Source organism: Ambystoma mexicanum, chromosome 9, assembly GCF_040938575.1.
Source record: "Ambystoma mexicanum isolate Mex_15411 chromosome 9, UKY_AmexF1_1, whole genome shotgun sequence".
NCBI lineage: Eukaryota > Metazoa > Chordata > Amphibia > Caudata > Ambystomatidae > Ambystoma > Ambystoma mexicanum.
Window position 1 is genome coordinate 727057562 of NC_090931.1, and position 26812 is coordinate 727084373.

A 26812-nucleotide genomic window follows, 5' to 3' on the forward strand; every position below is an offset into this window, starting at 1 on the left:
GTGTATGCAAGCAGACGTCCATGACCAAATGATAATGATGTGTTATTATATAGCACTAACGCTTAAGCGCTTTATATAGAAAAAATATACACCCAACCTGCGTTGTTACTCATTTATCAACCTCAGAAGGATGAAAGGCTGAGTTGAGGTGTTTAAGAACAGACTAAATCAGTGACCCTCTCCCTGAAGTGTGCCTGAAATAAATCTTTAATGAGTCTAGCAATTATTGTATAGAATTCCAGAAAGGCACATTATTTGGTATTCCTATTCTTTCTTATTTAGGGTCACTGCTGAAAGTGTTAGACTTGTGCCACGTTTCTTCTTTTTTTTAAGGGGCCTGAACAAGAAGGCCAGCCACTCCAGAAATAAAGAGCCATATGGTGCTGGCCACAGCCCAGGAGATTGCATTAAAAAAAGAAAAAAATGCTACTTTTTTTTTTAGAGGTCGCAAGGGAGTCCACAGAGGTCGCAAGGGAGATCTCAGAGGTCGTAGTTGAGACCTCTGGCGACCGCCAAATGACGTCCCTGGGTTTAAGGAAGGATCTTGGTGGAATGAGTCAACCAATCACAAATAAAATGCATTCTCTTATAACAACCATATTTAGGGGTCAATAAATAGGCACATGTAAGCAGGAGCATCTTCCATTTTTCATGCAATGGCTGTTGGCAGTGGGGCACATTTTATGACAGTACATGCAATTACACTCTGTGTTCAGACAAAATGATGCCGGGTTGATGGAGTTGGCTGCCTCAATAGCAGTGTTTAGAGGCAGATGAATACGTAATCCATAGCGTCTGCCCCTCCCCCAGTTCAATATTGCACCGGTGATAAATGTTAGTCACTAAGACAACCGTACCACCCTTATCCCAGGCAGGTACAGCAGGAGATGGATACAATGTAATGCTGAAGATGGCACAAGTAACCAAACTAACGTTATAACAATACATGTGCATGCACTAGACACAAAGCAAATGTGCACTCAACAGAAAGAACATGAACACTCAAATCTCTCAGATCCAAAGCTTTCTCATTGTTTGTTACATTAGGGTTTGGAAAGGCATAACTGTTATTAAACACAGAATTGCATAGCCGATTAGAGAAGATAGGATGTTTCTCAACAACTTTAGGTGGGCCAAGTGTAGAGAGCAACTTACAAGAAAATTATTAACATGGCATCCATAAGACATGAAGAATACTAACATAAGCAATATATAATCTGAATGCAACATAAATGACATGCAAATATAGCTCAGTAAAATGGAAATGCCTCAGTAATGAGCAGTCATCTTTTCCAAAAATGAAGGCGCAACACGCTTCTAAGTAAACAAAAGGTCTCAAGGCTTCAAGAAAACTCAAAATGCTGAAATAACAAAATAGAGATCCGTGCAGTGCTCTGACAGTATCTAGCAAACCAAGCCATGGTTACCATGAATAAGGGAGGATAGGAACGGCAGAGAGAATGCATGAGATGAGGATTCCCAGGACATAAGCAATACAATCTTAGATTAATTAAGAGCACAACTAGCCTTTGTAAGCCAGGTTCAGGACAATTATAAACCAAGGGACACCAAGAAGAATAGCTCAAGAGTGTCCCCAGTGGTAAAATAAACCATAAAACTCACATTAGTATTAGCTAAATTCCTAGTAAATGCAGGGTGAATACATGTCAAACATGGTCCTACCGCTCAAGACCCATAATTAAAGAACACTGACTATTAATTAGCAATGAATACAGATAAGACCCCTGCCTTACTCCTTACACATATCCCCAGACACAAGACAGCACACAAGGCCAAATGCAAAGGGATCCCCCTGGCTCATGGCCTAGAAATGACGGATGGTATCTTCTTTATTTGAAAGGAAAGCTGTCCTGGGACGGCTCTCGCCCTACTCCTCTCTGGCTCATGTCTTTACGACCTGTCAGTTGTCTAAGGTTGCTCAGTAAGAAGACAACCAATCAGAATTCTTAATGTTAGGCCGCCTATTAAGTATTATGCCAACCAATTACATAGTTTAGAAATGATGACAAGCATTATGAAACTACAAATGGAACCCCTATAGAATGTATATCGTAGTCACCAGTATTAACCAATCCCTGTACCCCATAGGTTTTGGTAGCGAAGATGACAGTATTATGTCAATTATGATGAATATTAAGTGTATAAACCATTGTTTTTGGTAATCATGTTGAGAGCTGCAAGACTGTTTATGTTTGCATGCTGTCCTTGCTTTATATGGATGATAATAAAGCTGGGTTTTGCCTGGACTTTGTCTGTAACCATTATTGAGTCCGGTTTGATCTGGCTCCGTGTGCAATTTGGGACTTCTCAGGCTATGTTAGCATCAGTACACCTTCTTCCAAGGAGAATGGGCTGAAATTGTGATGTTTTGGCCTGCTCATTATGACACCAACATAAGGAGGGTGCAAGTGAAAGTGCACTATCCTCAAGAGCCAATTAGGATCCATGTGTTCATTTTAGGGTGACATTGCACCTGTGCACATTCCCATCCTGCATGCAGATGCACAATCTTTATTTTTACCTTTACCTAAGCAGTAGTGGTATATATTTCCCAGTCCTGTGAAGTCATGAAAATTGACCTTCTTTGGAATTTCTGGATCGCCAAAAGCCAACTAGACATTGCAGGATAATCAATCAATTTGAAAAAGAGTGGTGATTGAACCGACATATCAGGTACACTACATTGGCATGCAAGAGTTCAGCCCTTATAACCTGCATACTGTAACATAGGCATCTGATGATAGGAGCTGATGGGCCCAGAGTACCAGGGAGCCCAGTGAAGGGTAAGTGCAAAAACAGGCAGAAGGCCTATAATTTATTTTATTTTGATCTCATAGAGATCACATTGAAGCGCTCTCTAATATATATTGAAAACCACGTTGAAATAAATTAAATCTATGTATGTATTGCAGAATCTTTATTTGCGTCAGTGGATGAGCATGCAGTGAAAAGAGTGCAGGTTTGTATTGTGTCGCTTGTGCAGCATAAGGTGGGAATTGGGTCATCTTTCATGTAGTCGGTGTTTGTGTTAGGAGTGCACGGTGGTGGCACGAGGTATGGTTCTTAGCTTACCATAAACTGGTGCATTTCTGGGGGGTTTTTGGTTTTATTGTAGCCATAACGTCCCTTTAACAATGTTTTTTCATTGGATTTCATAGGTTTTTATTAGTCCAACTTAACCATAACGTCCCTTTAACAAAGATTTTTCAGTGAATTTCATGGGTTTTTACCAGTGCATCCTAATTTGCTACAACTTACTAATATCATACTTACCACCAGTATAGCAACATTTTTTATCCAATTTAGAAAGTGTCACCTTAAAACTCTGCCAATACCCAACTTTTAGCATCCTTCTTAACCCTTCAAAAAGCTTTTTGCAACTTTCTCCGCCGTTTTTGTGTTCACACATGTTCGCGAACATGTCACGTCATCGTGGACTATCCGGACAGTGACACATGACTACGTACCCGCATGCAGCATGATGACGTGTTCACAAACACGTCCGCACTTCACAAATACATCCGTAATTCGCAAACGGGTCTGTGCTTTAAACAGATTGCAAACTTTAAAGCTCAAAATGTACACTTGCACAGCTCCTACACCTATTTTTACTCATTATCCATTAGCAAACTAGCACAAAGCACATACTTGGAAGAATATTTGGAAAACTGCTATTTATCTTGAAACTGGCATCAGCTATTGCCATCCCTCCTCCCCAAGAGCCACCACCACCAGATGGAGGACCTACACAATGGAAGAAGCACAATACTTCCAAAGTCAATCAAGAAGACCAGGAAGATGAGGTAAAAGTGCCTACCTCTAGCACCCAGAGAGAATCATGGGTGTGGCAGTTCATTACCACTGTTGGAAATGTACCAAAGGCTAAAGCTACCAAAGTGAAATGCACTGAGTGCAACCTGGGCAGTACTCCTAAGGGACCACCTCCATGCGCTACCACACCAAATCCAACCACCATAATGCTCTCAGAAAGGATGTTCCTTTCTTAGGAAGTAGTAGGCTGTCTTCCTCTGCCACATCTTCTTCAACCAATGCTGTAACCATAAAGCCTTCTTCTGTGGGATCCCACCAGCTACCTTGCAAGCAATAAAAGAAGCTGTTGATCCATATCTTTCGAAAACAACAGTACTCTGCATATACTGCAACACACCACTCTGCAGGGGGGTGCAATTACAAAGTGCTTTTGAAGCTGTAATCAAGGAGCATGAGAAACCCTGCCCCCTACCTTAGATTGAATACACCACAAAATCTTCCCCTGCATATCTGTGGTTGGTGCCCCTTCCCTCATTTTCCTCCCCACCTTACTTTCTGACATCTCCTCTAAAGAACCACCTTTCACAGTTAAAAAATAGAACTAAAAAAATAAGATTAGAGACTCTGTCTACTTTTACATTTTTCAGTCCCTCATGGTCATAGCCAGTAGCCAGATTATCCGGCTCGGACAATCTGCTCACTGCTCATGAAGACATGGCCAACTATTGGCCCATTACAAACCCCCCGTTTATTGGCAAAATCTTGGGAAAAGTAGTAGCTTCAAAACTACTCGTCAGAATCAAACAGCTAGACCTCCTAAATGGCTAGTAGTTGGGGTTCATCCTAGGTGTACTTTTGATACAGCCACTATCCAAGTCGTGGATGATGCCCTTCAAATCATGGCTAAGGGTGACTCATGCCTCTGCATCCCCCTTGACCTCTCAGCTGCATTTGACACAATTGACACCCACATCCTCCTCTCCCTCTTCATGACAGGATGGGATTATCTGGTGCTGTCCTAAATTGGCTTACATCCAACCTCTCTGGAAGACATAAGGCCATCCGGATGAAAACATTGCTTTCTAGTTGACTTGCAGTCTCCTGCAGAGTGCCCCAAGGCTCCATCTTCTCACCAATCCTTTATAACCTTTACATGGAGCCTCTGGGCACACTTCTCAAAGATCCTGATATAGACATCCACCAATACACGGATGATAGTTGTAGAAGAGAGTAAAAAGCCCACAGGACATCAGTTGTCTCTGCGATTACCCAGCCATCATCCAGTACTGCATGTCGACTGCCTACCTTAAACTTAACCCATCCAAGACTGAATTCATCCTCATTTCTCCCATCCGCTAAACAACTTGTCCTGCAATGTATCAATGATGTGCGCCTAGAAGGATGTCATCCACAACTCTTGGATTCATCGAAATCCTTTGGTTTCAGCATTGAAGGTAGCCTGCCCTTCCAGCAACACATAGCCATGAAGGCCCAAATGGCTTGGCTCCAAATCTCAAACATTTATAAAATGTGCATCCCACTGCAGGACTTCTGGTTCGTAGTGCAGGCCCTTGTGGTCGTGCGCATTGATGGAGAAAATGCCCTGCTGACAGGGCTTCCAGCCGCTCACTTGGATCCCCCAAAATCAGTTGACCATGCTGCAGCACATCTCATTACCGGTGCACAAAAATTCAACTGAATCACCTTCTTCCTACACAAACTACTTTGGCCTCCTCTCCAGGCCCGGATACTGTTCAATGCTGCATGTGTCATCTTCAAATCAGTCAAGAGTAGCACACCACTGTATCTGGTGGCTAAGCTCGGCATATCTGGTGGCAATGCTCCTCACGCTGCACATCAACCAAACGACTTGAATCGCAACTAGTCCACAAATAGAGCACCAGCAAACAACACTTCTCTACTCACGCACCCACCCTCTGGAACTCGGTCCTGATATTCGCTCACAATGCTCTCAAAATGTGGCTTTTTCAGCAACACCTAACCATGGACAAATTCCAATGGATGCACAGATCGCAAACTCGCATTACTGTGCTACTGTTAAAAGATGCCATCCCAACCACATGCTACAGCCACACTGTGCAGCACTCTGCGGCTCTCGAGCAAGGTCTGCGATTTGACAAATGAAATAAAAATGAAAAAGCCGGTTTTGGACTGCAGCCAACAGAAAACTTCATTTGACTGGTAAATAATCAGAGGTACTGCTAGCAGTTTGTCAGAAGAAATTATTTCTAATGTCCCACCACTGGGGACACTCTGACTTAACATAAGCCACCTGTGGCAGGTCAGTGAGAAAGGGCCATAAAAATGCAGGCAAAGAATGTTTAAAGAATTGGTTGTATGTCTTGGGTGTGCACTCATCCCGCTAGCTGCATACTGGATTATTACACACTTTTCACTCTTAAAAGACAAGTGAACTCTGAATGTGTGTATGCCCACCGGCGGAAGTGTTCAGTGAACGCGCCTAACTGTTAAAGCTATTTCAGCAAGTTTTTTCAGTCCCCTCTACATTAAAGTCATCAAACCCTCCATGGGATGAATGGCTTCCTTCAAGATGCAGGGGCCTGAACCAACGTCATCTGGTGTTACTGTCCCCAGTGTAAGACGATGCACCCTGCTCCAAGGCAAACGATGGGCACGCGTTCAGAAGTTCTGCCAGTAACTTGTGGCTTTTCAGTCCGGTAAAGTTCAAGCCGTTCTGCACAAGTGCCTATCACGAAGCCTCCATACTCAGAGTTGCAGGTAGAAGAATTGTAGAAAAATGCTATTGCTAGGTGTGGGTTCTGTAGGGAAATCTGCTCCGTAACTCTATGTACAAGCATAACGTAATGTTAGTCTTTGTAGTTGAAACCCTGTTTTTTGCCAACATAAACATTACAACAAATCACAAATAACTGCACTCTTCATAATGCACTTTCATATGGTTTACACTGTGAAGTCTTGTGCCAACCTTGGTTCATTTATGCATGTTCCACAATACCGATGCCATGCGCTCAATTCATGATTAATGCGTACAGTGCGCTTATGCACTGTGACTTTGCATGCACAATTGCACTGTAATTAATGACAATGCAGCTGTAAGGTCAAGCTTCTTTGAAGGCTCATCTTGTCAGGATGGACCAATATGTGATCAGCCTGCTCATGCTGCTATAATTAAACTCTCCGAGTATGCATCTTGCTTGCCTGAGTGCAGAGGCGTTGCTGGGAGGCTGGGGGGGGCTAAGGGGACTATAGCCCCGGGTCATTTCGTTGTAGCCACGGATAGAAGCTCAGGGGTTACAACCAAAAAGGCTAGCTAGCCCCCAGTCCCGACAGTCCCAAAATTAGCATAGCCCCGGATCTTTTCCAGACCTAGCAACAGGCTGAGTGAGTGCGTTGAGTGCATAAATTCAAGAGGGGAAGCTGTCCAGCCGGTCCTTCAATGCTTCCATATCTGTGCCAACCGTCGCTACTTCCCTTCCTCTTGTCCCGTTCTCTGAGTGATCTGGCCCGTTCTTGGCGGCATCTGAGGAAAGGCGCGTCTCCTCTCTTAAGCCCCTCTGTTGTTCTGGCATGGGTCTGCAATAATTAGCAGATCAATCAAGGTGGGGTTTCTTAGTGTAGGGAAACCACGTGAAACATAGCCACTGCCAAAACCGCTCGGCGTGAAGCATGAACGGAGCAGTTCATTATCCTGTGTGAAGATTGAGTGCTTCCTGGTGCTGTATGGACCTACAGCACTCTGCTGCAGTTTCATTATGAAGTCTTTTATCTGATTTCACGTCGTAGCTTGACATCCACTGCAGTCACTTTTGACCAATAGAAAGGCGCTGGCCTCCGCATTAGTGGCAGGATATCGATATTTGTGGTATAAAAGAAAATAAATATGTTTACTCAAACATTTATAATATCATTTAGATATTTCTGTTAGCACTAGTTTCGGTGTCTCTATGCACTCCATACGCATTTAATATGTCTCTAACTGAAGGCAGCATACGTTAAATCCGTGCACGCTACTGCTCACCTCCATTAGTCTTGCTCATCTCTTGGTGGCAATAGCATGCAGAACGATTTAAAACACAGCTAAAGCTTTTGCTAAACTGTAGATTTAATTGCAATAATTAAATAAAAAAATTCTGGCTTTGTGCCTGTTTTAGCACATTCAGTGAAGTTGGGAAACCAAGGTCAGGTGCATCTGTGAAAATCCCACTGAATGCTCCCCAATGAATGCAACCCCCTTTCTGTATCCGAAAGGGATTCTGTTAGTTCATAACAATTTACCACATTAGAAGCATACAAGTTATACGCTACCCTGTGGGTAGCCAAGCTGCCATCTCTGCTTACTTGATGACTATCGCTGTGCGTGCGAGGTTGTCACTGATCTCTGTCAATGCCTACATTACAACCAATTAATATAAGTTGTTCCCTTTATACTGCCAAGCTATTAGCCAATAGCCTTGAGGTTGGACCTCCACATGCCAAGTTAAGAACCGCCCATTGGCTGAAGTCCCTGCTGGCGTGAAGTCTGCTTCCAAATCAGGACTGTTTACTCCCTGACGTATTACAAAGTGGGGTGCAATTAGCTCATTCCTGTTCCCTTGATGCCCACCTCCGGGAGATTAGAGGGAAACCAGATGAATGGAGTTTGAGGGCTGAAATGGCTCGCAAACAGGATTTGCATAAAGAGTGTTCTCTACCAGCCTGAAAAATAGGGCGCAGCGAGGGGATAGTCCTATTACGAATTGTCAATTCTGTAGCCTATAGCAATGGAAGCTCAGATTGATCCCCTTGAATGTAGGCGACCAGCACTTAGTCGATATTACGATAAATGTAATCCTTCAATTAGATTGGTTACAGTCAAAGATAATTCTCAGCATAATCCTGCCCAAAGTGGCGGGCAGAGCAGGAATATGTTCCATGAAAAATCCATTATAAATTGCAGTGAGGAGAAGTATTTCAAATGATCTGAAATCGACAATTGAGTGAATAATTGTCCAAAATCGTTGCTGTTTTAAGAGGCGCTGTAAATAGGCAGTGTTTGTATCTTTGATTTTAATTGATGATGTAATGAGCAATTTAAAAACTAATAATGAAATAATGTAGAAATCTGATCGAGCACCTAAGAGCAATTTTTTAAATGTGGTTCTCACATCAGCATCATTGAGCAACTCCAAATGTGTTCAAGTAGAAACATCACAGCAGGTAGTACTATCAGCTGCCGCTTTAAATAAGGCCCATCCGAAGCCTGTTCTGATGGGCATTACTGATCCTTGCACCCTTATCCTAACCCATGAGGCAGATCCTCGAGTGCGGGTACTAGTATGGGTGGAAATGCTGGATCCCAATACAAAGGAAACCACCATCTCCATTATTAACAAAGTATGTTAATAACCACTCCGGAGAAAATAATGATGGGGGGCTGTGTTGTGGTAACCTTTGCTGATCATAAGCAAGTATCACTAGTTAAATGTAGCATTTAAATAGGACACACATTTCCAGGAATCTACCTCACACGTTTTTTTAAAAAATTTAAATACCTCACTGGACACCCATTCCCAAAGGTATTTCCAATGAGATTTAAGCTATGACAAAGACCATAACAAGATCTGTTTTTGTCAAAAAGCATAACATAAAGCAACACAGATGAAATGAAAGAAGCACTCCTGCGGTCCATGCAACATGGTCAGTGATAAAGAACTAAGTACTAATAAAGGAATGATACTCTCGGAAAACACATTTGATGTCCTGGCCACTCTACAGGAAATAGACTGGCTGGCATCTGATCTATCTAGGGGGAATGATAAATCCCCCTTTGGTCTCATCGGAATCTTTAACTAGGATGTTGCCCGATATCAGGAGCCCCTTGTTTCTTACAGTTCATATCCTGGAACATTGCCAGACATCGAGAAAAGCTTGACAGTCCAGAGATGGTTGCAATACTCAAAACATACAATTTCATTCTTTTATAAGACACGTAGATGAAACATCGCAGGGCACCCAGAATCTCCACACGACCATCAGCAGCCTGAAACAAGGACCCACTGCACAGTCCAGAGGAACCCTGAGAGGGCTGTTACGCATGACAGCCACCAGAGGCTCATGTAACTAACATGAAGTAACTGTACGGTGGGAGGAACCATTCCTTTCAGAACGCAATCTAATATATTAACCAGCCAAAGGAAGTTAAGAGGGAATCTATCGTTATTCCCAGTGAAACATCAGAACGTTTTACAGCAGAGGGAAATACCTTAGAATGTTATGACTGTGCTGATTATTATGCATAAAATTGTATTTAAGTAGATCTGATGCAAACAGCACGCAGTAGACTCAATGGGTCAAAGATAACAATATCGTGAAAATAGATAATGTTGTAATTATCACTAAACTGTAACTCTAGCCTTGACAAAGCCAATTAATTAGCGAAACATCAATACGCGTGCACCACATGTGATATTTGGCTAAGCACGCTAATGCTTGTAAACCATTGACAATGTCACAGAAGTCACACAGTCAAATGTATGTTTCTTTGTGATATGAATCAATATTTAAAGCATAACACTGAATAAATACACTCCGAGGTATTGATTATTTATTAGGATATAACAGGACAATGATTGCACTATTGTGGGTGAGAAAAACCTTTTGCACCCTTTCTCAAACCAACTGGTAAGGTGTTCCAGTCTTCCCCCCACCTGCTGCAGACAGTCAGTCCAGACAACAACACACTCACACAAGTATCACCCAAGGATTGGCACCATTACACATGGCAACACCAACACACACAACACAATTACCTAGGTGAATACAAAACTGAATTAGGATGGTTTTAGTTGCTATAATGTTATGGCCTTTAAAAAGGCATGGGCCAGATACATAGGGTGCTTCTCCGTATTCAGTATAGCCTAATGTATTATTAACATAACTGTTCTGTCTGCAAACTCTCTGAATGTGCCGGAATCCATTCTCTATTTAGGCAATGTTTACCCTCTTATTATGCCCTGATCTAATCTTTGCCTATTTGCTATTAATAAGAAAAGAAACGATCTATCTCACCTTCCTGGACTTGGGTACTACCTTTGACAAGGTTAACAGTCAGTGCTTGATGAGTATGCACTGCCCGGAAGAGCTATTACCAACATTAATGTGTGTGCATTAGAACTCAATGTGCTGTCTGCAATCCGGTAGAGAAGGCCACTGTACATCATGGTTTCCCATAGAAACTGAAGTTAGACAACAGTGTGTATTAGCCCTCGCCCCTCTACCTTGTCATGACAGATGAATGGGCTTACTGACACCTTCGTTTCCTATAAGGCCGAAGTTTTGAGAAATTGAGCATATCAGTTTTAATTTTTGCCGACAACACTTAGTTGGTGGAACACCCCATTCTCTTCAATTATTAATGCACACCTACACTGACTTCATGAATAATCTTGACCTTGTTGTACGTGTGTCAAAATCTGCTGTCTAGGTGTGCTGAATGGGTCATAGGAAAAAGGAAATAGGCCATAGGAAAAAGCAATGTAGACCATTGTTTTTCTGGTAAATATGAACCTTTCACGATCACAGGTTACTAAGACTATTAGGCATACCCATTTCTGTGAATTTCAAAGGGACTAAACATTCTGTCAATCAACAGCTCACAATGACCCGGGTGATTGGAGGAACATTTTGTTTTGATAGGATATAAAAACAGAGTTCTCCTAATAATGCTTTCCACCCTAATAAATGCTCCATGCAGAACATATAATGCAAACATGTGCCTTTGTTCAGATAGCATACAGGTGCCGCCAGCCCAAGCCATACAGTGGCACAGGGTAGGTTCAAAGGTCACATGTGCATTCTTGACTGCTACTGGGACACAACGTTCCTGCACTTAGAAGTGGCTTTTAACTCTCTGCACCTCTGATCTAAATTACAATCACTGTATGCTTTAGTCCTTCTGGTGCCGTGTAATTCTCTAAATATTAGCTGTGCCTGTTTGTGGCATAATGATTACTAAGAGCTCACCTTCTTACAGCAACAGCAATTTGATATCGCACTAGTGCCAGCTCTCTAACAAGGACCCAGCTATGTTATCACAGATGTGCATTGGTTGCTGGTTGGTCTGTCCCCACTACTGACATATAAAGAAATGGTCGCAATGCTGCCTTTTTGATCCCCCCAGAGGAAGTCCAACATCATCCCCCCAGCGAAAATTAAACTCCTACGGAAGATCTCCTGGGAACTCTCATACCAGGCTGCTGGTCAGTACAGTCATTTGAAACTAGCAGGCATGGAAAAGAGCAAATAGTTTCAGTAGTCAGGAGGGTTGCATCGTCTTCGTTTATGTTAGGGCTCACTACGTGCTTCTGTCCCCACCCTTTTCCTGCAGATATGCACTCACAAAGGACACTTGTTATCCCAGCATTGATTGGACCCCTTACAGCGGGCTTGCTTCTGACTATGTATCTGTGCTGACACTCCTCTTGTTTTTTTTTATTCATCCCAGGGCCTCTGTTGTGGGCACAGCCTATCCCAAAGTCATCTTCCAGGGCGCAGAAGACATAAGGCAGCTTAGGCAGAACCAAGCTCTGTCTCCAAACAGGGGACATTGTGCGTGAACTGCTGCAGACGAAGGCTTCTCTAGATAGTGTAACCAGGATCCTTTTCTCTGGAAGTGAAGAATCCACTGTATGTGCCAGCCAACCTCCCTGTATTGGGAGTGCAGAACAGAAGCACTCACTTTTTGCTGGAGCTGTGGCTTAGGTCTCCCAGCAACACAGAAGAAAGAAGCACCTTGGAATTGTGTTTCATTGAATTGAGACATCTGTAAACTGGCTCAAAACACTTCGAGCTGCTACAGGACCTGCAGTGCTGCTTTTTGCACTCTGTGAACCATCAAAATGTTTGATGCGTTCCGTGTCTTCTAAATGCCAGATTGACCCATTGCAACTGATCATCTTGCTTGATCGGATTATGGGCTCAACATCATGGGAGCAACTGACTAAAGCGCCAACTAAACTGTTGGCAGCTATCATCACCCTTCCCAAATGCTTACTTGATCCAGCTGAGCCACTGTCTTGCCAATTAATAGAGAACCACCCGAACCGTTGGAAGCCTTAACTCACTGTCTCAAACACGGACCCATCAGGAGACCCTGAAATGACTAGATGCCAACTGCCAGTGGGATTTCATTGACTCGAACATCTCAACATCGGCTCTAATGCAGCTAAAATGTCATGACGCCCAGCTTGATGCTGTCATGTGTTCAATACAATAGTAAAGTACCGTGCAGAGTCCCTGTATTCTGGTCCCCTTTCTTGGACCATAGTGACTTTAAAACTCTGTTCTCTACATTTTTCTTCAGACATATCAGTGAACAGTGACATTGTTGCCAATATATTGCATACGCATCCCTGCTCATCTACCCAGAGCACCCTTTCAGAGAAGTCTGATTCCTCTTATTTATTTATTTATTTATTTATTTATTTTTACCAGGGGTGGATTTTCCTAGTGTTTTCTAATTAGTTGGTTGCATGTTATTGTTTGATTAAAGTATCTATACTTTTTGGAACTTCGATTGGCATTCTTTTGTTTTGAAACCGTTGTACGTACTTCTCTCCTGATGATATGGCCGGCTCTACCAAAAGAGGCAAAGGAGGTATACCTTTTCGGCTGTGCCTCTTTCACCTTTATGATTGGGATTACTTGTTTAATAGTAGTGTGGGCCTGAGTATGTGGTTTAGCTACTACTCATCTCTTTTCTTTGGCAGAGCAGTAGTCATTTCATCATAGTCACATTACACCATGACAAAAGATGTGATTTGTCCAGTTCTTATCATATATGACCTGTCTTAAGATATGACTAAGTCCTCTCAGCCACCATGTTCTCCAGCCTTGACATGTAGTTCACTATGCCTGCAGCAATGTTATATCCAAGAGCCTGTAGTCAGAGGCAACCTCAATGATTTAGCCATGGCATCTGCTGTTGCCTTTAGTCATTATGTGTTGCAATGCTTTCACCCATCGCCTTGCCCAATGAAATTGTTCATGACATGCTCAACTGCTATCAACCTTACAGTTGCAGCCATGCTACACTTCAATGTTCCCATCATCGACATTGTCAAGGACCATAATTTAGACAGCAATACTCATAGGTGTTATTGTTGAACACTGGGAACGTCCCCAATAAGCAATGCAAACTATTTGACCAATCTTAAAGACCTACCTTCCCCCTCTTTAGTGGTTTCCATTGTTCCTACTTCGAAAGCCCTTTGTGATCAATTGTTGGCATCTAACACAGAGTGCATGGTATTCATACATTAAGACTGTCTTGTAGTGGCCCTTCTCCCCGACTTCCCCTTTCTCCCATCTCTTTCTCTGTTACTTTGCTTCTATTCTCCCTATCTGTTACAACTCTGATAGATTAATAAGTCTTTTTGCAAGCAGGAATTAGCAGATGTACCAACACATAATGATTTTTTAAAATATATATGATCATCACATCCAGGTACTCATCAAGATATTTGATAACAAGGGTGACACCCACCGGTCCATCTTCAGACATACACAGGTCAGTGCTGACTGACACTCATGGAATTACACATGCATCACTGTCATCCAGCAATCATCTCCTTTACCAATAATCTACTGTCATGCATGGAGAACCAGCGAGAGATACAACACCAGACCAGATATAATTCTTCACTCAAACCAGATAGCACACACCTCCCTTCCTATCACAGCATTCAAACAAGCCATGCACTCACCAACTAAGCAAAAAACGAAAACGCAGACAGGTAGAATAAAACATTCACAGCAATGGTCATGACAGTTTACACTGTCTACCATGCAGGAGAAGGCATCCGCAAAGTAGTTCCATGACTTCCCCCAACCACGGGTTCAAAGCACCTCAACAGCAACTCATCAACCACATCCACAAATGTGTGGTGCAGAAAAACATGTGCCAGGCTAATCAATCACAACAGCAGATGTGCAAAGCAGCAGAAAAATCTGGATTATGTCAAAACCCACCACATGGGAGTGAACAGAAAATTCACCCCTATTCTCGGGTAGTTTCCAGATCAAAAACACTGCAACGTATCTCAGTACCCCATTGTATATGAACTTGAAGAAAGCAGAATAAGAAACCAATAAAACTCCAGAAGAAACTCAGCAACAAGAAAACTCCAGAAGTAAACATGCAGTGTAGCAGATATTCAGGAGAATTATTGCAGACTTGCACAGCATGGGTACAGAAAAACAAGTGAAGGTGGGCACTGCTATCTTAATAATTCTCTTTGATTATTCAATACTGTAATTGTCCTGATCACCATTTAGTAAAGTGATCTACGTCTTTGGAGCTCAATGGTGGAAAAAGTCCTTGTCACAAGCCTGAAACATATACATATAGTGTGAAAGTCAAGCAGACTGCAGGGTTCAAACAAGCTATAGGGGTGGTGGCATGTGGTATGGGCATGTTTAAAGCTAAACCGGTCAAGCTGGGTTCATATTGGATATAACAGATAGACATAGAGGAGTACTAACTCTCTACACATGGGGCCACTTATGTGGAAGCAGTAATGTCCACATTCTTATTTTCTTTGTTTATACACGCTATGATCGTGAACACGTTATAGCACTATCAATCGAGGCCCATGACATCACCACGCTCGCAAGCATGCCCTTGACGTCACGGGGTCAAAGGCTCACTATAAGTGAACACAGCAAAGTGCTGGACTCTTTTCAATGTCTGTGAGGAGACGGGTTTCACACGAGAATATAAGGTGATGACTCTCTATATGTACTAGAAAATCTCTGGCTGTATATTTTGTTTTTGTTTTTCTTTATTAAAAACGTGGGTGGCTATGGAGCGCCCCAGTAAGAACACTGTGATTGTTTTCTTTTCCTCAGATGACTGTTGAATAGAGATTATCCTGACTATCAAGCAGGACCAATGACGACACAGGTGTAAGCAGGTTAGTTTTTACTCCTTAATTGAGTATGAGAATCGAATTAGTGTTTTTTGGTACTTTTTCTGTTTTTCCACATCTAGTTTTTAAATGGACAGTGATATAAAGTTTAGAAACCCTGTTGTTGATTTCTGCATTGAATCTGCATATGACAATGGAAGACTAATACAATGTTCCCATGTTTTGTTGTGTGTCTCTATATGTTTTTGTTTTTACATGTCCTGCTTGTTGACACTTATCATATTTTAAGGGTTCAGCCCTCAAGACAGATCCAATCCGAAATGCATAGGTAACATTTTACCCATGTATTGACACTGCCTCAAACCTATATTGAAAAAATTGTGCTATACAACTGATGTGATGTTTTTTGGCTGGCAGCGAATGATCATTGAATAAACATTGACAAATTGAGGATTTAAGTTACATGCAGCTCAAGTTTGATCATAGCGAGAGCACGCAGACGTTTCAGGGGGGACTTGGGAATTATATATACACACAGCATGTTTGCCAGACCAGAGGGAATGCCTCAACTTTGGCATCCTCCTGACCCCAAATAAAATCCATACACTCACCTCTGTGTAGTACCCACAATCAGAATCCCTATGAAACGTAAACCATTTTGAAGCAGGAACACGACTACACCACCACAATAACCACTCAGTTAAGCACTACCCGCAGCAGGTGCACGCACTAAAAATCACTATGAACCTTACATTTTCCTAAAGATCCTCATCAGTCACAGCAAAGACATATTATACTCCGCATACAGATTTAACAGTGCAGGCACAACCACAACGCAAAAATGTCCATATATTAATCTGCAAGGGAAATATGTAACATACACTACCAAATCACTAAGAACCTACAGCTTATTTAGCTAAACCAATATGCATAAAGCAAGAAAGCAAAAATAACTCGGTGAACACACTCAACATGGGGCTGTTACATTGCATAGAACTAAATTGTTGGGGTGAACTCCCAGGTATGCCAGAGCGATGCTGGAAGTCTGCGGACTTCGGGAGCCCATCTCCCTCCCCCAGTATACACAGCGGACTCGGTCAACGGCAAGTACAACCTGAGGTTTATTGCAAGTAAAACCAAAAGGGATTGATACCAGAACACACAGATATCCGGGCACAGCTCAACGTTTCCTGGCTCGCAGGCCAGTTTTACTCCAAAATCATGTCATCACTTTGTCATATCTTGGGGCTTTCTCCAAAAACCTAATGTTATGGGGGATTGAGACTATTATTACCTATATGGATACCTATAGAGGTTATTCTACTGGCTCTTGCATGTCAGGTGGCTGGCCTGACACATCCACAAGTCACTATCCATTACATTGTTGCAGAGTAGTGGGCTTACCATTGGTTCGTGTCCGTTGCCATCCACCCCTGGAATACTAAACTGTGATTAGTTAGAGCTGATCCTCCCTGGGCTGGTACTCGAACGAGTTCTCAGCTCATAGTGTACTTTGCAAGGTGATGGGAACGATTATGTGTCTGTATTGTAACTTGTGTAAACCGCCTTTTGCCTATGAGAATGTGCTCTGTACATAGCAACAAGCAGTGATGTATTTACAATAAGGCCGACTAGGCCCTGGCCTAGGGCGGCAGAGAGCCACAGGAACTGAATTTTATGGCAGTTTATTTTCAATGTACTCTTCCTTTTTTATACACAAAAGGGCCGGGATCCCCTCTACTGAGAATGAATATGGCCAGAAAACCTATTCTCTGGGTAGGTTATCTTTTGGGAGGGTCAACAGCCACGTTTTAGCTCACTGTACATTTTACAGAGGAAAAATACTAATTTACATATCATTCTGGTCCTATGAAAAAGTCAATGTTGTGTCTGAGTGTCTCTGGTTCACAACAATGGGTGAGTGATTTGCGTTGGTAGCAGTCATCGCCCTCTGACAGCTAGAGTCTTTGAAGGCCAAACCTGTATATATGCTTAATATTTACAAACGAGTTGTTGTTAGGGTGACTTTTGTTTATTAAAAAGGAAGAAAAAGGATATGTGTACCAAACCCAGCATGCATTCGGTATTTTGTGATTTAGTCTTACAACTGCCAGACACATATATGATAGCAAGAAAGTTCTTATATCATTCAATTCTCGAAATGCTCTTTAATATGTAAAACAGCCAGAACCCTATTGGTTTTATTGTGTCACTCCCCATTATCATTGGCATTCTTTCTAATCAGCACACATATACTGTGTTAAGCAATAACATTTATGTTTAAATATACAGGACATGCATTTTAAAACCATTGCAAAAATGGGGTCACCCCCCAATAAAAGTAAAGGTTAATCATGATGCACCATTTCACAATATTAAATGCATGCCCATGCTAAAGTCAAGCACGAGTTCCCACATCTGGGCACTAACAGGATGTTCAGAAGCCAGCACTACTTTCCCTCCCTGGCCCCAACTTCTGGAGGTCTGCAGATGTTCAAAAGGCGCAACCATGAAATAGAGCATACAGAAGTAAAAATGCTAAAGAGTACATCTAAATGCACAAGTGCATTTAGAAACCTGTGTAATGATACGTAAAGCCATAGAAAGGTGATAGAGAAAAAACTGTGTGCCAAACGTGCATACTGTTTTACAGCTGTAAAGAAGAAAAGTCTGAGGCGTCCCGTCAAGAAATCCATTCTGCCATCTTTACAGAAGCTACCCAGTGCTAAGCAGGCAAATGGCATCCATGCTGAATTTATCATGTGTCTTTGATGGCATCCAGCTGCACGTGCAGTGCTTCCAAGAGAACAAGTGCAAAGTTGTCACACATTGCATAATAGTTATGTTTATAAGTAACCTTTGCACAAATTACATTTTAAATACAGGATAGAACGTTTAACTATGAAACAACACCTCAAATGACAGCACAAAATCTATATAACCCACTCATCTCAAAATGTTCCTATGTATTGTACAGTCCAACCAACTCTAAAGAGTTAACAGACATTGCCATAAGCTCAAGTTGCCAAGCCCCAAAGCCACACCAACAAGGGTAATGGTGTGCTGGAATGCCAAACACACTACTCAGTTTTACCTTTGGAGTGTTGGATATTTTGGACAATGGCACAAACAGCAATGATGTTAACAGTATGCACCATGTTATGTTATGTTATGGTATGTTATGTTATTTTGCATTTATATAGCGCCTTATATACCATTGGTATGGTCTGAAGGCGCTGGTAGGTTGAAAACCCTTGGGAACCGAAGTTCAGGTCAGTAGAGAGAGTAGGGAGAGTCAACGGCGCATGTGCGCACCGGGTATGTGTGCAGCTGGTGCGGTATTCGTGAAGTAGCTGCTTCTTAGCGGTAGGTGTGGTGGTTGAGATCAGGGGTATGTGTTAGTTCTGGCAGGATTTATCAAGACCGACTGTGGCTGCGTTAGGCCTGAGGAGAATGCCTGGCTGGGGGTGTGTAACCAGCAGTGTTTACTTAGGATGATGGGGAGTGAGCGGGAGATGTTGGTATGAGAACAGTTACACCGAATGGTGTCATAGTATCTCTGTGTTCTAGTTGAGTGGTGGTGTGAAGAAGAGAGTAAGCTTGGGGTATGATATGATGGGTTTCATGCTCTTTCAAACGTTCCCTACATTCCAGACCATACTATGTATGTCGCGCAGTTCTAGGCGCTCCAGTCCGTTCTATGGACTTTATTCATTCCATGCGTCCCGTATGTGCTACACAACTTTGCGCGCTCCAGTCTGCCCCATGCATGCAATCCTGTCTTCCCCTGCATTTCGCATTCACACACGCTACGCAGTCGCCCGCTCCCCGCACTCACCCGCTCCCCACAGTGATCCGCTCTCTGCACTCATCCGCTCTCCGCACTCACCCGCTCCCCGCACTCACCCGCTCCCCACAGTGATCCGCTCTCTGCACTCATCCACTCTCCGCACTCATCCGCTCTCTGCACTGTGTCATCCGCTCTCCACTCTCATCTGCTCTCATCCGCACTCATCCGCTCTCCGCATTCATCCATTCTCCTGCACTCATGTGTTCCCTCACTCATCAGCTCTCCTCACTTCTCCGCTCTATGCACTCATCCGCTCTATGTACTCATCTGCTCAATGCACCTGGCGCTCATCAGTTCCCCATATTCATCCGCTCCCGGTACTCATCTGCTCCCTGTACTCATCTGCCCCCCGTACTCAGCCGCTCCCCATACTCATCCGCTCCCCATACTCATCCGCTCCCCATACTCATCCGCTCCCCGTACTCATCCGCTCCCCGTACTCATTCGCTCCCCATACTCATTCGCTCCCCGTACTCATTCGCTCCCCGTACTCATTCGCTCCCCGTACTCATTCGCTCCCTGTACTCATCCGCTCCCTGTATTCATCCACTCTCCGTACGCATCCGCTTAATGCATTCGTGCTTTCCACGCATTCAAGTCATCCGCTCCGCACACTCATCCGCTCTATGCACTCATCCGCTCTATGCACTCATCCGCTCTATAACCTCATTCGCTCAGTAACCTCGTCCTCTCAGTAACCTCGTCCTCTCAGTAACCTCGTCCTCTCAGTAACCTCGTCTGCTCTGTAACCTCTTCCGCTCTGTAACCTTGTCCGCTCTGTAACCTCGTCCGCTCTGTAACCTCATCCACTCTATGCACTCGTCTGCTCTATACACTCATCCGTTCTAAACACTCTTATCCGCTTTACACTCTCATCTGCTCTACACTCTCATCCGCTCTACACTCTCATCCGCCCTACACTCTCATCTGCCCTACACTCTCATCCGCTCTACACTCTCATCTGCATTTTCATACTCTTCCGCTCTACGTACTCTTCCGCTCTGCGTACTCTTCCGCTCTACATACTCTTCCGCTCTACATACTCTTCCGCTCTACATACTTCTTCCGCTCTACATACTTCTTCCGCTCTGCATACTCTTCTGCTCTGCATACTCTTCCGGTCTACTTACTCTTCCGCTCTACACGCTCCCCCGCTCTATACGCTCCCCGGCTCTATACGCTCCACGGCTCTACACGCTCTCCGACTCTACACGCTCTCCCACTCTACACGCTCCCCCACTCTACACGCTCCCCCACTCTACATGCTCCCCCACTCTACATGCTCCCTCACTCTACATGCTCCCCCACTCTACACGCTCCCCCACTCTACACGCTCCCCCACTCTACACGTTCATACGTTCTGTACATTCATCAGTTCTACATTTGCTTCTCTGTATTTATGCACTCATCCGCTATACACGCTCATCCGCTCTACACACCCAACCACTCCAGATGCTCGTCCGCTTAACATGTTCATCCATTCTATACCTTTATCCGAACTACATACTCAATTAACACACTCATTTGATCTATGTAGTCATCTGTTCTTCCACTCATGCATTCTTCCACTCAGTGCAATCAATTGTTTATACTCAACCATTCTACACACTCAGCCGCTTAACATGTTCATCCATTCTATACACTTATCCGATGTACATACTCATTCTCTTTACACACTTATTCAATCTATATAGTCATCTGTTCTTCCACTCGTGCATTCTTTCGCTCAGTGCATTCATCTGTTCAACACGCTTCATCTATTCTAACTATTTCATTGACACCATTCATTTCGTTCACTCCTCATGCATTATGTGCGTTTCAGCAGTTTACACCTCATTACAGTTTCCCTATGATTTATTCTTATTATCCACTTCACTGTTTTGATCTACTTTACTCGTTTAATTCCGTTTGTCATTCTAGTTTATATTCAGGGTGATTAGCTGTCAATTTCTCGCCTCAGGTAGTTTGTTGGGTTGGCATCGTTGAGATGCTCAATGTCTGTTTGGGTTAGTTTGGTTACCGGTTGGTTTTAGGGGAAGAGCCAGGTTTTCAGCAGTTTTCGGAAAGATGTTAAATCCTCAGTTTGGCGGATGTGGGGTGGGAGTGGGTTCCACAGGGAGGGGGCCAAGGCTGAGAATGCTGATCCGCCTAATTTGACTGAGTTCATTTTAGGGATGACTAGGAGGCTGGCTGAGCTTGATCTTAGGGTCCGAGGGGGGTGATAGGGTTTTAGTTTGTCTTGCAGATATTGAGGTCCGGTTTTATGCAGTGCTCGATGGGAGTTGCATAAGGTTTTGAAAGTCACCCTTCGGGCTACTGGAAGCCAGTGCAGCGTCTTAAGGGCTGGGTAGATGTGGTCTCTTGGGCCGAGCGCAAGTAGCAATTTGGCTGCCACGTTTTGTGCCCTTTGGAGTTTATTCAGTTGGTTCGCGTGGATTCCGAGGTATAGGGGGTTTGCATAGTCCAGTCATTAGTTATAAAGGCTGCCTGCAATGCGCAGCTAAGAGGAATGCTGCCATTCCCCACCCATGAATGTTCAGGGTCGTCCTTATCCAATAATTCACTGTGGGAATGCACAGCCAAAGGTTCCAAAAAGAACCTTCTCTAACTGTATTTATTGTACTGAGGTGTTTATGCCCAGGCAGAGTTTACACATTTCACTTGGGATTTTGCCATCTTTTAAACCCAAGAGATGGAGGTTCATGGGCTGCAGCAGGTGGTAACTTGCCTTTCTCTATTTTGCCCCCTGCTATCGCTAGAGCTCTAAGCATGTTATTTTCATTAAACTTTTTCGTAAAATGAGCATGTGCCACTTGCTTATATTTCACATGTAAAGTTTGGTATTTCACAAGACCACAAGTAGAAATGTAGTTATGTTGCCAGAAACATTCATGTTACAGGCCAGTCTAGGTACTTCTCATGAGGTGACAGTAGGCAACTCGTGAGAGACCAGATAGTCTAATTGAAACCAAAATTCCTTGTTCCAACCTTCCCTTACTTTTGTTCAGTTAACAGACAGCTTATGCTCCGATTGCTTCCTTTAAACAATTGCTTTCTGACCTAACCAAAAGTAGACATTTGGCCTCAACAAGTACCTCTTGTGCACTGAACTGTAGAACACACTGCCTTCTCCAAATCTAGGGCAGCAGGGATCTGAAAACACTCTTCCAATTAACATAACTTAGAAGATAACAGGCTTGAATTAAGAGAGTAGAATAGACTGCAAAAAGTGACAGTTGCACTGAACTTCATCAACAAAGAGGAAAAGCCACAGCAGGCAAGCATTCTCTCAAACAAAACAATGACCCTGACACTTTGAAACCACTGTTGCAAATAAAAATGTATGTGCACTTGTATGTAGTTTTACTACACACTCTTGAATATAAGGCCTCAACATTGTATGACAATTTACTCACTCGTCAAAGACAAAGAACAGCCTGCTAAAAACATGTTGTGAACTAGCGGCACACAATGTAAAACAAACATAAACTACGTATTATCAATGAAACAGAAAAATTCAGCAAGTCATCTTTGTGTTCAAAGAACATCTATAATAATACACAAACGTCTTCAAGGTAGCACCCACTAATACCAGAAAACCTACACAGAGCTGGGTTAACGATGAACCCCAGATTCATTAACTCTGATCGCTGTTTGGAGAAACACTCAGATTCACTCAGTAGTCTACTCTTGATAATAGACATATTATAAACTCTGCTCCTGGCAATGCCCCAGTGCAATTAGACCTCTGCTCTTGATAATTAAAGAAAGGTATAGTGTTTTGGTATGATTGGAGAGTAATTTAACTTATTGAGGAAAGGCTAATGCTATAGAGCAGAGGGATCAGTGTTCCATTTAGCCCTTTCGATCATGTTAGCAGGAAATGCGGGTGAACTGTTATCCGTGTCCTTACTGTAATTAGAGCTAGGTGGTGATATGGAATTTCTGTGAGAGTCAGAGTCATGGGAAGGGGAGCTATACATATTTGCCCCATGTCATGTATTTTAATGTCCTTGTCTTCAAAGCCTTCTATGGTCTTGCCCCCTACCTTTCTCACTACTTCTGCATTTATTGTCCTTCATGAACTCTACCCTCCTCCTCCCGCCTCAATTTCTTTGTCCCATACACTCCTGTGCCCACTGTTTACGATACGTCTCCTTACTTGCCTCACTCCACTAGAGGGCACTCCCTACAGATATAAAAACTATCCCATCACCTTGAACACTTCAAAACTAGACTCAAGCTCCAACTTCTGACTTGTGAAGTGCCCCTCTGCCCCCCACCAAACTAAATATGGTACACCACAGATATGATTCTCAACTCCTATGGTCAGCTGAACATATGTGAACATGTTATCGTGCCACCAAGCCCATAATACTTCTACCAGCAATGTTTGTTTTACATTGTCTATGTCCCAGGTATCTGGATCCCATTGCTACCTGCCTTCCTCAACAACTGGCTACGCGTTCCCAGAGACTCTCAATATATTCAGACGCCCCCCATTCTAGGGACTGCCTCTGTACTCTTGACAGTGTATGTTATTTCTAATCGAAATGACACCCTAACCTTCAATACATTTAAATACAAATGCAAGTGTGTTGATACCATTTGATACCAAAAGCAACAAAGGTTATCCTGCTTAAAGGGGCCAACCAGTGGTCGAAGTGGGCGGGAGCGGTGCTCCTATACTTCTTTTAATGAAGTTTTAACGTTCCTATACTTTTATTTTGAAAAGAAGCCGTTCTGGAACGGTTTCGTTTAAAAATAAAAGTGTAGGAATCAGTTGAAACGTGCACTTTCAGTGCAGTGCACTGAACATTCGCTTAAACTGCAGGTGCATGCATTTGGGGGTTTATATTGTGCATGGGATGGGGTGAGGTGATGTGGTTTGCGGGACGCGGTGCAGACCAGTAGGGAACATAGCTCCACTACTTCTTTTCGTACACTTCGACCACTGGGGCCAACATATGTCTCCCCTCCTGTGCACAGATACATAATAGTTAAAAGAAAACAAATGCATTGTGCTTTGACATGCAGAATATTTTAAAAATATTTAAAGGTTTGGTGGGTGTCGGGGGTATCAGCTGAATGGCAGACGTGTGAGGAAGTGGAGAAAAGATGGTTAAACATGTATGTACATCATACCATTGTGCAAAATACTTTATGAGCCCAAGGGGATAGTGTATGCAACAGTTGCACCCGTGCCAAAAAAAAAAAACGAACCAATGCTTAAATATTACAGAATGGAGAACACCGGTTTTAAAAAACATCCATGCTATATCAAAATATGTGCACTAGGGTAAAAATGATTAATACCATATTTGAACTACCTTTGCTGGCATAACATGAAAAGAAACAGCTGATGTGTGTACTACAATTATTTTCCAGTTACACAGCAAACACAGTCCATATTATTAGGTAATTCAGATTGTGGCTAAACCTGGTTGCTCCATTCTGTATTAACCAAGCAGAAAGAAATGGTGCTACATTGCTTGCTCCATTTTTGTGCACACGGACACGATTTTGATTATCGTGCCCCAGAAGGGAATTCAGACACCCATGTCCATTCAATCTGGGGTTTCCATTCCATTGTAATTGGACTAGTACTAGCAAAGACTACTGGACTACTGAGAAGAGCGTGTACTTTCTGGAAGTACTGTTACTTCAATCATCATATGTTGATAAGTGCTTGTGCCAAATGTAAAGTATAGCAAAAGGCACCGTTTAAAGGTATAGGAGCCCAGCTGAGTGTGCTCTGTTTACAAAATAATTGAAAGCATAGCACCTCTGCTCGAAGGGCCGTCATGTCATATTTGAAGAAAAATAGCCCTGCTGAGAAGTGCAGTTGTTGCTCCTTTAAAGGTTCTAACATTTCAGGACACCATGTAGCCTGTCAGGTCATATACAGGAATAGACAACAGCCATAACAACTACTGTACATTCCCAAATAAAAGAGAGCATTCTTGGTAAAAAAAAAAAAAAAAAAATGTAAAAAAAGTGATTCTGATCCATTCAAAATACTCCTGGCATCCCAAGAAGTGCCAGTACTGTCCCACTTAAAGGACCCCCACCCACTGTAATACACCCGTTTTCTGCAGACACATTCACACAGTAAGGTGTGTCATTTGTTTTGACATCTAGCACCAGCAGGTTGAACATTGACTTCTGCAGCTGGTGTTTTAACTGGCTAAGCTATATTTCCCAATATGCATGTTCCCCTGGAAGACCCGTTTGGCTGCAGTAGTGCAAGGAATAAGAAAGTCGTACTTGACTTATGACTGGCTCTGCTGATAATACGAATGTACTATTATGAAAATATAATGTCATAACCAGTCTGTAAATCCGGCAGGTCATCAATCCGAGGCATTTTTAGGGGTGGGGGGCCTGAGCGGGCAATATCCCTGGGTCTTTTGGTTGTAGCCGCGGATAGAATGTCAGGGGCTACAACCAAAAGGCTATAGCTAGCCCCGAGTCCCAACAGCCCCGACATTAGCATAGCCCCAGACCGTTTCCGGACCTAGCAACACCCCTGCTGTGCATCACACCGGCTAAACAGGCTGAGAAGATAGCTCATGCATAATGCTTTTCGCTATGAGTGACAACAAGAGCTTGCGCTGTGCCATCAAAAGACGGGCAGTTTTCAGTTGCTCAAGTGCGGATACAGTCCCGCTAAAAGTAAAGAACAACTGCTGAGAAGTGCGGATACTCCTGCATTGAAAATATGAATCTAGCATTTCGGGCAACCTGGGGCTTATTGTCCTCTCCAACATATCAAGTGTGCTAGAGAGCATCATAGCTAAGTAGTTCAAATTCTCAGTAGACACCATTCGGCTACTTCATCTTATCCTGATCAGTTTCAGAAACGTGGACAGGAGGCAGACCAGTTTCCTGATTGTATAAGGCAGCAAACATATGGCTGTCAACTCAGGGGATATCTAACTGCTATTGCTGCTTCACCTCTCAGGAGATATGAGTATAACAGTCAAAACGTCTTGCTCTCCCAGCTGTTGGAAGTTGTACTTGCCTCTTCAATGGTTGACTCTTTGTTGATTTAGTTACTTCTTACAGGAGAGATTATCAGAGGCCAGCCTTGAAGGATTTCAGTGTTCCAGATCCAGGACAGCAAGTTGGGCACCACAGGATCAACAGACACTGCCCCTCATATAATGTATTATTGTACGATGCCATATTTTTTAAAAAACATTTTTAAAAATGATTTTATTATTGTTATAGCTGATGTTAATCAACTTTTCAATATGGA

General features: G+C 43.0%; 1 protein-coding gene across 7 annotated transcripts in view; it reads left to right on the plus strand.

Annotated features, from left to right (window-relative positions):
* GULP1 (GULP PTB domain containing engulfment adaptor 1) overlaps positions 1 to 26812 on the plus strand; it is a 2063281-nt gene that overhangs the window by 952524 nt on the left and 1083945 nt on the right. The window contains exon 4 of one of the 7 annotated variants that reach the window (XM_069615617.1): positions 15682 to 15746. The exons of the other annotated variants lie outside the window; for them this stretch is intronic. The gene's annotated coding sequence lies outside the window, so the exon portion shown is untranslated. The remainder of the gene's footprint in view (positions 1 to 15681; positions 15747 to 26812) is intronic. 7 annotated transcript variants of the gene reach the window in all.